Source organism: Camelus dromedarius, chromosome X (genome assembly GCF_036321535.1).
Source record: "Camelus dromedarius isolate mCamDro1 chromosome X, mCamDro1.pat, whole genome shotgun sequence".
NCBI classification, from domain to species: domain Eukaryota; kingdom Metazoa; phylum Chordata; class Mammalia; order Artiodactyla; family Camelidae; genus Camelus; species Camelus dromedarius.
In genome coordinates, this window is record NC_087472.1 from 112660326 (window position 1) to 112666257 (window position 5932).

The following is a 5932-nucleotide window of genomic DNA, read 5'->3' on the forward strand; positions in this document are numbered from 1 at the left end:
GCAAGCCTTCCTGCGTGCATATACAGATGTTTCTCTGCCAAAGTCCTGGAGATCCTACTCCCCAGAAAAGTCATCTCTGCTAGTAGTGCAAAGATGATAGAACTGTGTGGTCCAGAATAACGTGGGCGGGGGTCTTGTGCTGTAGGGCCCTCTCCTGCTCGCCTCACCCAGGCACATGGACCACCCAGTTCCAGCCTCTAGTTGCTCACTCTCTTGTCTTTGTTTCTGTGGGGCTCTCCTGGGGGACACTGTCCAAGGCTGGGGTTTCAATTAGCGGCAGACTTCCCTTGTCAAGTTCTGCTCCTGGTGGACGACGAGACAATCCCAGCCACAGTCAGGACCAGCCAAGGGGCCGAGGTGAATGTTTTGGAAAGATGCCCCACTGTTGATGAGAACAACATAACCCGACGGGGGGGCCGTTAAAGCTGAGCCACCCAGAGAAGGTGTTGGCCACTTGATTTGAGACAGAAAGCTCTGTAGGATGTAAAAAATAAAAACGAAGCACCTGCAGGTGCGTAGGGGTCCCACGGTGACAAGCCACGTGCGGGATCCAGTGGGTGAGGGTGCAGGGACGACCAGAATGATGAGTGAGTTGAGAGAGAACCACCACTTCTTGCCACATGCAGGGGGTTTTGATGGTTCTTTATGATCTTGAGTCCATTTTTATTGACTCTTGGAAGACGAAACAGGGCTGTTTCTTCTCACTGCAGGTCCCGGGGGCAGGCTGGGCCCCCAGGACTTAGAACTGGGGGATGACATTGACCCCAGCTCCAGGGCTCCAGTCATCGGGATGGTGGCATTATCCCTGAAATTTTAAGTTTCATGGCAGTCAGCCTCTGACCACAATATTGCCACCGTATTTCTCTCTCCCCAAAGCCCCTGATGGCCTTCCCACCTCCTGTCACCCCAGGCGAACAGCCTCACCTGACATCCTGGGTCTGCTCTGACACCTTTGTCTGCCATCAGCCCGTAGCCTGCAAGCTTGGATCCGCCCAGAAGAACACATTCTCTGAGGCCACGCCTGGGTCCTGATCCCCGCAGAGAGAATCGCTTACTGATTGATGGTGTCCCCGCCCTGCCAGGTCTGCAGGCTGCCCTAGAGTGTTTCTCCACACCCAGCGTAATGCTCTTCTCCGGGTCGCAGAGTGGGCACTGTAAACCTTTGCAAATACGTCTGTCCTACTTTCTTCTCTCTTAGGAGACAGAACTACCAGCCCCGTCTTGATGCAGGTTTCAGGCTACCAGGACCATGCACTGCTCCCCACGTATCCTGCCCCACCAGCCACGCCCCATCTCCCTTGACATCCTTCTCCATCTCGTAATTCCCTCTGGTCCAAACCCCTATCGTATTGCTTGAATGATCGTAAAGGAGAAAATGCGAGTGTATCACTCTCTTGAATAAAATCCTTTCCAGTCACTCCCCGTCATTTAGAGCAAGAGTTGGTGCATTTTTATTAATTTTTTTTTTTTTGTAACTGGCCAGGGAAATACACATCCTTGGCTTTGCAGGGTATCTGGTTTCCACAGCAGCGACTCAACTCTGCCGTTTGATTGCAAAAGCAGCCGTGGAAAATATGCCGGGGAACCGGTGTGGCTTTGTGCCAATAAAACTTTATTGATGGGAGCAGATGGTGGCCCAGCTTCGGCCCAGGTGCCGGAGCTGGTCGGCCTCTGATCTAGAGGCTGAATCACCAGAGTCAAGCATCATGTACAAAGTTCTTCCTGACCTGAGGTTGCTCTCCTGAACGATCCTCTTTCCTGCCGTAAGGTCTTTAGGGTGAGTCCTGATGCAACAGGACTGGGGTCCTTCTAAGAAGAGGAGATGAGGACCCAGACACACACAGAGAGACGCCCACGGGAGGACACAGGGAGGAGACGGCCGTCCGCACACCAAGGGGAGAGGGCTCAGGAGACCCCAGCCCTGCTGATACCCTGACCTCAGATCCCAGCCTCCAGGACCGGGAGAAAATAAGTGTCTGTTGTTTAAGCCTTCTCCGTCCATGTTCTTTGTAACAGCCCTTAGCAACTAATGCAGACACCTTTTCAGTGCCCCAGAAATTATGCTGCCTTGTACCTCCATCACTTACTTGGCCATGAAGCCATGCCTGAAGTAATGTCTTTCGGGAAACCCGCGCTGTTGAGTTGGAAAGTCACAACATATGAGGGAATCAAGGTAGTCAATGACTTCATTCCCGCTCAAGTGAGGACCAGAAGTTGACCCTCCTTGGAAATCGTCACTCTTACCTCCGGCCCCCAGCCCATTTCCTCAGCATTTGGGAAGCAGCTGAGGCGTGTGGCTTGGTTCTGATTTTTCCATTCTGCCTTAGTTCATGAGATGCTCCAATGGATGGGTATATTTTTCTTGGTGCAACAATCTTCACGACTTCTTAAAAAAATACTATTTAATGCAGTTTCTGTTCTGGCTGAGGAACATGGAAAATTTTAGGCAATGGTCCCAGGGTTTCAGACCGTTTCCAAACTCTTCCTATTGAATAAAAAAATAACGCACGTTCCCCTTTTCTGGGATCGGCCCAAATGGGCTTTTTGTTTTCACCACGTTCGTTCTCCAGGTCATAGATGGCCTGCTCTTTGTTTGATCTCTGCTGCACTTTGCCACCTTTAAAGTACGCTCTCGGTGGTTTTATGTTAGACGACACTTCACAGCCTTTCGTGGAACTGATGTGCCCGCCTTGGTACACCTTCTCGGAGGAGTAAAGGCGCTTGCTTGTCTGCACCTGCTTCTCCTCGCACCTGAGGTGTGCTAGTGTTGGCCCGGATGCGTGGACCGCACCGGGACCCGACACCAAATTGTCGCCAGTAAAGTAACTGCACGTGCCTTTAAAAGTCACACGTGCACAGACTGACGGTGAGCAGTCTAAGATTTAAATATGGGAGGAGAAGAACCGTCCAGAGGGCGTGAGAGCATTGCTCTGTTGCCACAAAAATGCACACGATGGAATGCACTCAGACGAGAATGGCTATGTTCAGTTTGTTTTCAGTTAGCACAGTCTTTCTTTTAGTATTTTCGTCCCTAGAACTTCATAACATCAATTGCAATAAACACGTCCCCCTTCATTTGGCTCTGGGACGCGAGTGTTCGTACCCGCGGGGCACGTGCCTCAGAGACACACATGGTACAATTGAAATTCCACTTATAATTTAAACATTGGCTAATGAAAGTCGTTGAGAGTATGGGACACAGAGGAAAAATGACTTTTCACTGCATCTGTGGGATTGCTAATAGGGAACTGGTGTGTTACCCGCTCTCTGCCATGTTACAGATCTGCTTCTTAGAACGATGTCTCCACTGACTGCTTGTGGAAACTTGGCCAGGTTCCTCACTCTCTCCAAGCTTCTGTTCCCTTCTATGCATGAGTCACAGATGATAACAGCGCCTATCCCAGGATGGCAGTGAGTTCACGGGACACCACGTCTCTAAAGAGCTTAGCAACATGTCTTTAAATAGTAGGACAGTCCATTGCCTGTTGTGTGTCTCTCCCTTTTATCTTCTGAATTTCGACGCTGTTATCTTGTTCATGGAAGAAAGCGAGATTTGGTCACAGTCCATGGTGGAGAGAAGACCTTTTAGACTCATAGGACGTTGGATGTTTGCTGAGACCAGATGTGAGAGTTCCCAGGGCAGGCTGTTGAGTTCACAGAAGTTCCCTCTTCGTAAGATGCCAGTAGTGAGAATTCACGTGGACCCCCAGGCCAACCACCTTGGACCCTGTGTCTTGCTCTGTCCCCCCTCCACTGGGTCCACCCAGGCTGCTGGCACACAGTATCCTACACTGGGGGTCTTGGGCACAACACACGTTATTTCTCACGGTTCTGGAGGCTGGTTGGCCAAGATCCTGGCGGGGGCACATTCTGTGTCTGGCGGGGATGCAGTTCTGGCTGACAGATGGTGTCTTCACACTGTGTCCTCACGTAGAGGAAGGGGCGAGGGGCCTCTGGATATTTATCTTGCTAACTAAACTTGCCAACCTTGACTTTTATTAACACAACCATCTATGTCGCGGGGGAAGTAACTCCCCGTGCTCATCACCGCGAATGTTAGCCACATTCTAAGAGTCTGTCTTACAGTTTCCATACACGCAAGCTTTCTCAGCTTGTACTATGTTCAGCTCACATTTATGTCAAAAATAAATCTTCCCCACTTGACTTTCTCTTTGAAGTGGAATGCAACTTATTTGCTCTCTTCTGAAGAGTAAATAACAATTTCTTTTTACTTTTGAAATGTATGTCCAGAAAGTGTTCTAAATCCTGGCGTCAACCCGTGACACTGGTTGTTTCTTGGAACGCTCAGTGTATCGAAACGCCGTCCTATAAATACGTTCCTACGTATTACAATGTCAAGTGGAGGACAATGTAACGATCTGAAAGTCAAAGATGCACTAAAAGCCATTTGCTGCAAAGTGGATGGACCTAGAGATGATCATAGTAAGTGAAGGAAACCAGGCAGAGAAAGACAGATACCATACGCTCCCACGTATACGTGGAGTCTAAAGAAATGATACAAATGAACTTATTTACAAAATGGAAACAGACTCACAGACATAGAAAACAACCTTATGGTCACCAAAGGGGAAAGGAGGAAGGAGGGATAAATTAGGAGTTTGGGATGAGCAGATACACACTACTGTATATAAAATACATAAACAACAAGGACCTACGGTACAGCACAGGGAACTATATTCAACATCTTGTAATAAGCAATAATAGAAAAGAATTTGAAAAAGAACTGACTCGCTTTGCTGTACACCTGAAACTCACACAACGTTGTAAATCTACTATAGTTCAATAAAAAAATTTTTTCTTAATATAAACAATAAAATCCAGTGGGGAGGATATGGCTCAGGCAGGGAATGCATGCTTACTTAGCATGCATAAGGTCCAGGGTTCAATGCATGTACCTCCATTAAATTAAATAAACAAATAAGTAAACTTAATCCCCCACCCCCACCCGCTGCCAAAAGAATAAAAATTAAAAAAAAATAAAATAAAATCCATCAGCTGACACACTACGATAACAGTCATTAAAACAGCCAATATCTTTTGGGAAAAAGCTATTCTGCACTCTTCTTTTATTCAGAATCTTAGCGTGGGTGCGGCTGGCTGAATAATGCCTTCTCCTCCCCTAAATGCCCACGCACCGATCTCTGGGACTCACGAATACGTTACCTTAAGTGGCAAAGTCAGGACTGTGTGGGTGTGATTAAATTAACGGTCTTGAGATGGGAGGATGACCCTGGATTACTCAAGGGGCCCTTGTATGTCTTGCCAAGGGTCCTTGTAAGAGGGAGGCAGGAGGGTGGAGTCCGAGTAGGGGATGGGATGACAGAAGTAGAGAGAGACGGGTTGGGAGATGCTATGCTCCTGGTGTTGAAGATGGAGGATGCTGTGAGCCAAGCAATGCCGGTGTCCCCTGGGTGCCGGAAAAGACGAGAGAAGAGATTTTCCTGCAGAAGGAAAACAGCCCTGTGGACCCATTTCAGGTTCTGACCTCCAGCCAACAGCAGGGATGTGTGAGGAGAGGGGAGCAGGGCAAAGAACCCCAATGTGCAGAGGGAGCAGTCAGCTTGCTTGGGAGTTCAAGTGGAGAGGAGCATGTTGCTTCTCCACAAGCTGATGTTTTGGGCTCTTAAATCTCACCTGCCCTGATGTGGGTTACCTTGTGGCATTTTGAGCAGAAACTGCTAGTGATAACTGAAGTCCATTCTCAGTTGAACTCAACATTTTTTATTTTTGCTTTTGGAAAAGGGTGATAATTTCTCCAGCTTAACGTGCAAACTGGACTCTGAGTCAGCTAGGTGTGGCCATGTGACTAAGTTCAGTAGCATTTTAGTAGAAGCATGGTGTGACATTTAGGAAGGCTGTCGAAAACAGGGTAATTCCATTGAAAAAGGTAGGCCTGTTGGTTCCTCACTCA